Raw genomic sequence first — 11,102 nt, forward strand, 5'->3', positions numbered from 1 at the left:
AAGAGAGTCACCAAGGCAAAAGGCTAAAATAGCAGATACTTGGAAAAAATGCTAAAGACGAAAAACAAAGAAAGGATTTTTTTAAACCTAGGCTTAGAATGAGAATAAAGCCAAGATAGATGTTAATTCTTAACTACAAATTGTGTTTGTTTTCACCATCAAAACGGACCTTAAATTCAGCCCAGCATAACAGGCTCTTTTTAAGCTGGTGCTACTATGCTATCTAGTTACTGTCCCTGATTATTCCCCTGGGTATCAACTTTCTTAAAGAATACTGTCTCCCACCTCCAGGCCTGTGGGCCTTCTGTCCTCCTGCCTCAGACTCCTTTCCTCTTTGCCTCATCCTTCCTTGACTTGCCCAGGCAGACTGGGGAGTGCTTTCTTCCAACTCCCAGAGCACCTTTGTAGCTTTGTAATTTCTTGGTTTGTAATTTCTTGGTTTACTTCCCTCCACAAGAGACCATGAGCTCAAAGAGTGTATCTCTGTATACCAAGAATCTACAATAGCGTCTGGCTCATAACTTACCAAGTGAATGAATCAAACGGGAGAAGTGAGGATGCGTGAAGTGACAGCCACACATCAGGCTTTCTGTCATGGATGTCTGTCATCTCTCCTCCACTGACTAATGACACACTGTGGAGAACAGTGCCTGAAGTATGGTAAGTGATCAATACTAACTAAATCCAGTAGATAAACATGAAAAGGGCTCTCTGACAGATTCAACAAAATATTTTTTTTATTTTTTTTAATGTTTCTTTATTTTTGAGAGAGAGAGAGAGATAAAGCATGACCAGGGGAGGGGCAGAGAGAGGGAGACACAGAATCTGAAGCAGGATCCAGGCTCTGAGCTATCAGCACAGAGCCCAATGCAGGGCTTGAACTCATGAACTCAAATCAGATCATGACCTGAGCCGAAGTCAGATGCTTAACCAACTGAACCACCCAGATGCCCCTCAACAAAGTATTATAGTCATAATATGAAGGTCCCTTCCAACTAACTCTAAGATACTATGGAGTTTTTTTTTTAAATGTATTTCTACAGATTTATACAAATTTCCCAGAAAATTTGGAAGAGGAGAAAGGAAACCAGTGTTTCCTTGGGGGCTCTAAATCTGTTAGGTACTTTACATATGACACTTTGTTTTTCAAAACCATCCTTGGAAATTGGATTACAAAGCCTATTTTATAGATAAAGAAACCCAAGACAGAGAGATGTAGAGAACCAAAATCTGAACTCGGGTGAGCCTGACCCCAATCCTAAGCTTTTTCCACATTACCACTTGAATCTCTTGGAGGAACCCAAAGCTCCCTTCCTTATCATTCCATTCCAAGGAAAAGGAGTTCTGAAATCAGCCAAGTCTCAATTAGGTCATAACTGCAGAGAAAAGAGCTTTCAAGGGGAGGCACAAACAGGTGAAAAGCTCTGTTTGAGTATCACCCCCTTTTCTTTGGGGAAAGGTTCACAGGGCTCTTCTGTTCCTCCCATGAGGCTAAAAGGGTAATTTTAGGGCCTTTCTAAAGAAAGGAGGAAGCAACTTCTCCTTGACTCTTCTCCTTTCCCCAGAGGTCAAATGAGAATCAGGCTATAATTCAGAGTAAAGACGGCCAGGAGGCAGCCACATAGGTCCACTTAGAGGCCTTAAGGTAGATTAGAGAGGGAAGCAGGCCTGAAGCTTCTATCACCTACATGCCAATTCACCAAGCTATAAGCCTACACAGAAAACTGGAGCCAAAGTCCTAGCTCCTAGCTAGCAGTACAGATGCTCCTTTGCCTGGAATGTTCAGTGTGTAGAATGGTGGCATCTAATTGAGATGACAAGAAATCAGCCAAATTCTGTTTCCCCAAAATATGACTCACCAGTTGACAAATAAAGTGAGGTGTACAACAAATGGTGCTGGGACAACTGGATATCCACACACAAAAGAAATGGATTTGGACACCTACCTCACACATATACAAAAATGAACTCAAAATGGATCAAAGACTTCAATGTAAGAGCTAAAACTACAAAAATCCTAAGAGAAAACATACAGGTAAATCTTTGTGACCTTGAGTTAGGCAACAGTTTTTCAGATAGGACATCTAAAGCCAAACAACCAAAGAAAAAATAGACAAACTAGACTTCATAAAATTAAAAGCTTTTGTTCCTCAAAGGCCACTACCAAGAAAGTAAAAAGACAATCTACATAATGAGAGAAAATATTTGTAAAATATCTATCTGATAAGGGTCTAGTATTCAGAATATCAGAATATATAAAGAACTCTTTCAACTAAACAATAAAAAGACATCCAGGGGCGCCTGGGTGGCTCAGTCAGTTGAGGGACTGACTTGGCTCAGGTCTTGATCTCATGATTCATGAGTCCAAGCCCCGCATCAGGCTCTGTGCGGACAGCTCAGAGCCTGGAGCCTGCTTCAGATTCTTTGTCTCCCTCTCTCTCTGTCTCTCTGTCTCTCTCTCTCTCTCTCTCTCTCAAAAATAAATATTTTAAAAAAAGATAATCCGGGGTGCCTTGGTGGCTCAGTCTTAGGTTAAGTGTCCGACTTAGGCTCAGGTCATGATCTCATGGTTTGTGGGTTCGGGCCCCGCATTGGGCTCTGTGCTGAATGCTTGCTCGGAACCTGGAGCTTGCTTTGGATTCTGTGTCTCCTTCTCTCTCCGCCCCTCCCCCACTCGTGCTCTGTCTCACCTTGTATCTCAAAAATAAATAAATGTAATAAAAAAATGTTTAAAGATAATCCAAATAAAAAAAAGCAAAGGATTTAAATACATATTTCTTCAAAGAAGATATACAAATTGCAATAAACACATGAAAAGATTTCAACATCATCAGTCATCAGGACAATGCAAATCGAAATATAATGACATACCTCTCCACACCTATTAGGATGGCAATAATCAAAAAGACAAGAAACAAGCATTGATGATTATATGGAGACATGAGAGCACTTACACATTTCTGGTGGGAATGTAAAATGGTGCAGCCACTTTAGAAAACACTTTGACACTCTTCAAAGAGTTAAACATACAGTTACTGTACAACCAGCATTTTCACTTTCAGGTATATACTCAGGAGAAATGAAAACATATGTTCACATAAAAACTCATATGCAAATATTCATAGCAGCTAGATTCCTGATAGCCAAAACTGGAAACACCACAAATGGCCACCTACTGATGTATACACAAAAGGTGGTATATCTATTTAACGGAATTTTACTTGGTCATCAAAAGGAATGAAGTACTAACACATACTACAATAGAAGCGATTCTGAAAAACATTGTGCTAACTGAGGGAAACCAAATGCAAAAGGCCTCATATTGTATGGCTCCATTTATATAATAGGCAAATCTACAGAGACAGAGGTAGATTACTGAAGTAGATTAGTGTTTGTCAGGTGCTGGGGGCGGGGAGTTGGAGGTTGACTGCTAATGGATGTGGGATTTCTCTTTTAAGGTGATAAAACATTCTGGAATTAGATAGTGGTGATGACTGCAAACCCTAGTGATATCCTAAAAACTTGACTGTACACTTTAAAAGGGTGAATTTTATACTATGTTAATTATATCTCAATAAAAAAGGCACAACTATGAAAAATGAGCTAAGTGTACATAACATATGTACCATCAAAGAGCTATAACAGAAAAGCAATTAAGTTAACTTGAAAAGCACCGCTGTACATTGGTGTTTGCTTTCATAATAACAAATATGAAAAGCATTGAATTTTATTGTCATAAACTGAACACCAACATAAAGAAGGTTGAGAGGAAAAATTAATTTGATTTCCGTGAAAAAACGCCCAAGGATAAATATTTGCTTTCTTCCTGGTATCTCAGCTGATTGCAAGCTGAGCTCCCAAGAGCAGATAGAAGAGCCTCTATGTTAGATCTGCTAACCGCAAACAGACTTGAAAGAATTCGGGTATAAGAACCTGAGCCTCAGACGCACTGCCTTTGGTAAATGGTAAATGGTTTCTCTCCCAGCAAGCTCTGTCGCTGCCAGTGAGCATTCCACCACGATAACAACAAAGTAACAGAGTAGAACTTTCAATTACCAGCATCTCAACCTTAAGAGACTGGATGAACATTTTCCATAAGGCTTTTCTTAGATTCCCTGAATGAATATGTGTGAGTCCAAATGACCAATTTTTTCCAAATAAGTACAGCTCATGTGAAGAATACTGAATCACAGGGGCGCCTGGGTGGCTCAGTTGCTTAAGTGTCCGACTTCAGCTCAGGTTATGATCTCACGGTTCTTGAGTTCAAGCCCGCATTGGGCTCTGTGCTGACAGCCCAGAGCTGGAGCCTCCTTCAGATTCTGTGTCTCCCTCTGTCTCTGACCTCCCCTGCTTGTGCTCTGTCTCTCTCTCTCTCTCAAAAATAAACATTAAAAAAAATTTTTTAATTAAAAAAAGAATATTGAATCACAAGCAAACTTTGTACAAGTGAAAAACAACACAGTATTCTAGAACTGTGCCTGGAACATCATATGTACCCAATAAATATTTGTTGGATGAATGTTTATAATAGTTGATAATGTTTACTAAATACTTTAGATCAAAAATTAAGGCAAATGGTAACAGCATTTCTAAATTAACTTATCTTAGTCAATAGAAAGCTCTTTCTTTTTGTAATGTAATAGCACATTCTCACTGGCATTCAAACTGACACATCAATGGCTATTAAGAAAGATAATTAGTCCATTATAAGTAGAAAAGATATTCTGATTAATTATAAAAGTCACTGCCCCTCACTCAATAAATCTTTCTAAAATAGGGGCACCTGGGTGGCTCAGTCAGTTAAGCATCCCACTTCGGTTCAGGTCATGATCTCCCAGTTCATGAGTTCAAGTCCCATATCAGGCTCTGTGCTGATAGCTCAGAGCCTGGAGCCTGCTTCAATTCTGTCTCCCTCTCTCTCTTCCCCTCCCCCACTCACACTCTGTCTCTCTCTCTCTCTCTCAAAAATAAACAGTTAAAAAATTAAAAATAAATAAACCTTTCTGGAAATAAAAGAACTTCAGGTCAAAAACAAACAAACAAACAAACAAAAACTTCAGGTTGACAAAACTGCATGAGTTTGTGAGGTGATTAGTTTCTCATACTCCACAATTCATTTTAGTTAACAAACTAAGAAAGAATATATCAATAAGGCTTAACAGTAAGTTGTCCACTCTTTACATTCTGGAACACTAAGACAGATCTGAGCAAAACACAATTTGCCTCATTGATCCATACTGGACCTCAGCAGGAAGGAAAATTCTTTTTGAAGCACATCTTGAAACGTACTAATTTACCAGTGCCAGAAGGTCAGCAATTAATATTACATTACATTTTCCTTTTCTTAAGCCTCTTTTAAAAACAGGGAAATCATCTCGCAGTATCTAACAACTGTGAGTGCTTGAAATACTAAATAGGATCATATATAGGACAAAAGAAGTAGAAAGAAGCTTCAGAGATCACATCTTCTCCTCTCAGGACACTTCCAAAAGTGTCTAAGGATCCACTGTACAAGTTCACAAAGCGTGACAGACCCCGTCAGAAAAAGTCCTCCTCAGAGCGCGCTTGGAGCACGTAAGCTCTATCTTCAAGGGGACGTGAAGATGACACGAGGACATCCCTTTGTATCAGCATCTTTTAGATTTTGGTTGGAAATCACACTACTCAACTCTCTTTTACTCACTTCCATTAACTCTTCCTTGATGGGCTGACATCACAAACTAGCATTTTTAAAGAAAATGCAGACAGTTATTTGGTCTCTGCATGGAAAGTACTTTCTAAGCATAAAGGTAATGAACCAAAAAGGAAAAGAGTAATAGGTAGAAAACACAGAATTATTTCAATTCTAGAAATAAAAAACCATCATAAATTAAGCGAAATGGCAATTGTGAGGGGATGGTCCCATATGACAAAGAAGGGTTAATGTCCTTATTCTATCAAGAGTCCCCACAAATCAGTGTCTGGCCAAGACAGTACCCCCAGCATACCCCCTCTTCATCCATACAATAAATTACATTGTCCCTATGAAAAAGGGGTTACAGTTTCTCTCTCCCCCGTCTTTTAGAATCATTCCGCCTCCTTCTGCCTCGGTCCTTTGCCTCCTACCTCCTGCAAGCCCTCTTTCTTCCAAGTCCTGTTAGACTGAAGATTCAGATAAACACACGGTCAGCCTGGTCTTGATTTCAGATTTTCCCCGAGACGCAGCCTCTGAAACACTGCTTTCCACTTTGCTCTGTAGCTTGCGGGCAAGTTACAACTCGCCCCAGGCTCCACGGATACCTATCCAACTAATTCCAGCCAAAGCCCAGCATACTGGCTCCTGCCTGGACTGCGGGAAGCAGAAATCAAACAAACCATTGATTTTTAAAAACTGAGGCTCCGATATAAAAGCCATCATAGAGTCTGTGCAGGTAATTCACAGAAAAGAAATACCTAATAGCTAACAATGAGATTTTTTAATGCTTAAAACCTCAATAATGAAAGATCTGAGTTAAAATGAGGAGGTACTATTTTTATCTGTGAAATTAGCAAAGATTTTTTAAAAATAATAATGCTAACACAGGCATCACAAAACTGATGGTAGGATGGTGAACTGGTATAATCTTTCTGAAGGCGGCCATATGTTTCAAGAGTAGTCCCAATGATCCTGTGCTTTGATTGTAATTGCATTTTTAGGAACTGATCTTAATCAGTTATCAAAAATCTAGTCAAAAGATTTAAATATAAAGACGTTCATCTCTTCATTTTTGTACTTGCAATATAAATATCCAACAATAAGTAAATTGCAAATAAATTACAGTTAATACACAATGTGGATTGTAATGAAGCTAATAAAATGATATAATAAGAGCTGACCCTACTATAGCAATGATGAAAGACCATTCACTGTTCTAAGCCAGCAACATGTACAGCTGACCTTTGAACAACACAGGTTTGAACTGTGCGGATCCACTTACATGTGGATCTTTTCCATATGGTACAATGCTATAGATGTATTTTCTCTCCTTATGATTTTATTAATAACATTTTCTCCAGCTTGCTTTGTTGTAAGAATACAGTATCTAATACATCTAACATACAAAGTATGTGCTGTTTGTGTTATCGGTAAGGCCTCTGATCAATTGTAGGCTATTCGTAGTTACACTTGGGGGAGCCAAAAGCTGTATATGGATTTCCAACTGTGTTGGGGGATCGGTGCCCCTAAACCCCACATTGTCCAAAAGCCAACTCGTATTAACACATGTATTCCTCACAAAAACACAAACAGAACCTGTGAGGTAGGTAGATGCTATAAGCCTCCTCATTTTACCGTTGAGGAATCTCAGGCACAGAGAAGTTAAGTGATTACCTAAAGGTTATGCTGGGACAGACTCACATGAAATCCTAAAATCCAAAAAGGATTCTCATAAATTTGTAGCAAACTGATTTTTTGGCAAAACTTGACCTGAACTGATGCAAAACTATGTACAGCCTTTATCCCACTTAGAGTGACGTCATCTCACTAAAGAAAAAGTAATGTGTTTGATTACACGGTACTGCCCTAGACCCCACTTAAAAGTCATACAGTATACACACCATGTTGTCTTTCTATAGTCAGACACACTCTCAACTTTAAAACACAACTAGCCCCACAGGTTTCAAATAAGGAATTGTGGGGGAGCTGAAATTCAAATCCAAGCATCCCATCTGTGTACCTCTGCAGTCTGTGCTGTTAACCACAATGTGGCGTTTTCAGAGACTAATGACATTGGAAAATGCTTGTAAGTCAGACATTCAAGTATTTATTAACTACATCCTATGTGCCAGTCACACAGACAAATAAAATTGCAGTTGTGATAAATGCAAGGAGAGAGACGGTGTCAGAAGAGCCTATACCCGAAGGGGGTCTGTCCTAGATGGAGTGGTCAGAGGCAGTTTTCCCAGGGGAAACTATTTGGTCTAAGATGCGAAGGATGAGCAAGAGTTAACCAGACTAAAGAGAAGAGGGAAGAGCATACCTGGCAGGGAGAAGATCACGTGAAAAGGCCCTTAGTAGGAGGGAAAATGGTGACAAAGGACTGAAAAAGAACCAGTGTAATTGGAACACAGAGAACCAGCAGAGCCTAGTGTAAGATCCGGCTGGAGAAGAGGAAGGTGCCACAGGGCCTTACAGGTAGAGTAACCATTTGCCCCGGAATGCTAGGGAACAGTCCCAGTGTAAATAATAGCACTGTCTTTTACTCTCAAAACTATCTTGATCTGGATGTTAAAGTATACAGCCACCCAATTTGTGGGCCATAGTAAGAAATTGTATCTTTATCCTAAGAACAAAAGTCATGATGGATTTTAAGCAGGGGATGATGGAGGAGAAAAGAGGTATCATAATCAAATTTTAACTTTTAAAAGATTACTCCTGCTGCAGTGCAAAGAACAGATAGGAACATGAACAGGGCAGGATGAATACCTTTGGACTAGTTAAGAGGCTACTATAGGAGACCAGGCAAGAGATAATGGTAGCCTGGTGTAGGGTACCAGTGGTAGGGACTGAAATAAGTGGATGCGTTGACACTGATTTGAGGATAAAATGAACAGATAATCATTGGTTTGATGATAATTTAGAGATGGAAGGGGAGGGAGTGGCAGGTGTGAAGAAGGAGTCCAACATTTCTGGCTTGAAAACAGGAGGGATGATGGTGTGATTCATTGAGATAGAAACGCTAGAGATTTAAATCTCTAGATTTCAATGTTGGGCTAGAGATTTAAATGTGTGAAACGAAATATCTGCATACGGGTTGTAATGGGAAGGCTGGGGGAGGAGGGGAAGGAGGAGTGCATAATAATACAAGCAGGAAGTTTAGGTTCAAAATGTGTTGGTGTTTCTTTTTCCATTCACAGAGCCCTCCTCCAATGCATGACAACCCTATTTTCTGGTTGGACATTGGAGCTGTTTGGTGGGCGGACCAAAAAGGTCTGTCTTAGCTGGTGCTGTGGAACCAGGAGTATCAAACCACTTGCAGCATGCAAATATCCCTTACGACTAATTCCCAAGTGCTTTACATTCACGGTTCACGAAGCAGTTTCACACACAAGCTCCTTCGAGCCCACAACTTTGTGAGAAATTACAATCTGCATTGACAGATGAGGAAAGAGAGAAGAGTGCTTAAGTTTCCTATCCACGTGGCCAGTCAGGGGCTGCTCTAAGGCCATACAAGCTCCTCGGATTGCAACCACTGTGTGCAAGGGACTGCATCAAGTGCTGTAAGAAGTCCCCCATATTGAGGCCCTACTAGGAGCCAAGCGCTAGGAGATTAAAAAAGAGAGAAATGGGGGTGGGGGTAGGGAGCCCGCAAATTCAAATTTTAAGGATGTGTTCTTTTTTCCAAATCACACTTACCCTACAGTAAGTTCACTTTAAACTTCCAAAAGGGGTCAGGTCTCAGGATGGGTGGAGGTGAGAAGGTGGAGCTGAAACTGGGCAGACCGGGATCACCCCGAACACCAGACCCGGGGTATAGGAGGTCCCAACGGCTGGGCCCCCGGAGACACTGAGAGGGGAGGCGGGCCCGCCCGCAGCGGGAGGCCCTGCGGCCGGTTTGCCTGCGCGTTGCCACAGCAACGGCCGGGGCCCTGGGGCGCGGCGTCTGGGGGGTGGGGAACTCACCAGGCCTCGCGGGCCGGCCGGCCACCCAGGGGCGCGCACCCTCGGCTCTGGGGGTCGCCGAGCCCGGAATTCCGCCCCTGGAGAAACTTTTCGGCCGGCGGCGAGGCCGCGGGGAGGTGGACGGGGGCCGCGCGGGGACACGGCGCGTCTGCTGCAGCGAAGCCCCTTCGCCCCGCGGCTGGGCGGGCGAGGAGGCGCCAGCGGGCCCCGCGAGCAGCCCTCCCAGAGGCGGGCCAGAGAACCCTGGCTCGGGGACAGAGAAGCAGCCGCACCTCACACGTAATGAAAGCCCGCTAACAGTGCCAGCGCGGTACCGAGGCGATGCCCAGCGGGTATTCCCAGGCAGAGCGCGGGAGGCAGCGGCCAGCCAGTGGCGGCCGGAACCGCACGCATCGCCCGGCGGTGTGTGCGGAGCTGGTCCCCAAACCCGGAAACATGAACCCGTTGTCAGCGCTGCGCGGAGGCCTGGGTGAAGGGTGTGTGTCCCCTCAGAGGGGCCGCGAACGCCGCTCACAGACAAGATGATAATTCCCAGAAATAAGTTTTAGCCACAAACCTCAGTGGAACCATCTGAAAGCAGGCCCCCTGCAATAGTGGCTAGAAATAATGGGTTCCAGCTCTACTAATGTATTTCTTGACCTGCTTTAGGAATGGCTTCTGTGAACAAGGGTCCTGCTCTAGAGCAGCTGTGGAGATGAAATGCAACTCTGCTAATACTGGCCTAATTATTTCAGTCAGATATCCTCTAAAATTCAGTTGATTAATAGCCAATAACTTGGTACAGCAGGTCCATTCATTTTATTGCTTAGAACCTGGGAGGAGGGGGGGTACCCTGGGCAACTGGTTCACGCTGTCCGGTTCATCAGAAAACTCAAAATGACGTCAGTTTTGCAAATTTTCCAAGCGCAAACAATCCCTGCCATATCCTGAACTGTAGAATTTTGGGGTCTTGGCCAGACTTTGTTCCGGAGAAATACAGAACTATTGTACAAAAAGGATGTGGAATAGCCTGCAAGAATTTCCCCTTTGCCCCTCCCCCTCAACACTGCCCCATCCAAGCATGAGCGTTAGTGCCACAAAGTCCAACAAAAGGAGATGAACTTTGCCATCTGCTTCACTGAACTGTGAAGTGTACGGGTTTATTTGCCTTTAATCGGCAGCTATGAAGCCTTACATTCCAGATCCTTACCAAGAAATAAATTCAAATTGTTCACTTCCTAATGCCTATGAAAAGCCCAGTTGAGAGAAACTGCAGTTAGGGAGAATTGTTTAAAAGGTATGGAGATGACCCCTCTGGGTTATATAGTCTCTGGCTTATATAGTTTCGGGGTTAGCAAGTCCCAAACCTGACTACCTGTCAGAGACATCTGTTTGTTTTGCTTCATTTTGTGTTTAAATACAGATTCACAGGTTACACTTATAGGAATCCCGATTTGACAGATCCCATTAAAATCATTTTTAA

At 42.4% G+C, this 11,102-nt stretch overlaps 1 protein-coding gene across 8 annotated transcripts in view; it reads right to left on the minus strand.

The window, feature by feature from the left end:
* The window catches only part of STK33 (serine/threonine kinase 33), a 172,840-nt gene extending 163,253 nt beyond the window's left edge, over positions 1–9,587 (minus strand). For all 8 annotated transcript variants that reach the window (XR_006208407.1, XM_042958654.1, XM_042958655.1 and 5 more), the window contains exon 1: positions 9,374–9,587. The gene's annotated coding sequence lies outside the window, so the exon portion shown is untranslated. The remainder of the gene's footprint in view (positions 1–9,373) is intronic.
* Between the last annotated feature and the right edge of the window lie 1,515 nt (positions 9,588–11,102).

This window comes from Panthera tigris, chromosome D1 (assembly GCF_018350195.1).
Source record: "Panthera tigris isolate Pti1 chromosome D1, P.tigris_Pti1_mat1.1, whole genome shotgun sequence".
Lineage (NCBI taxonomy): Eukaryota > Metazoa > Chordata > Mammalia > Carnivora > Felidae > Panthera > Panthera tigris.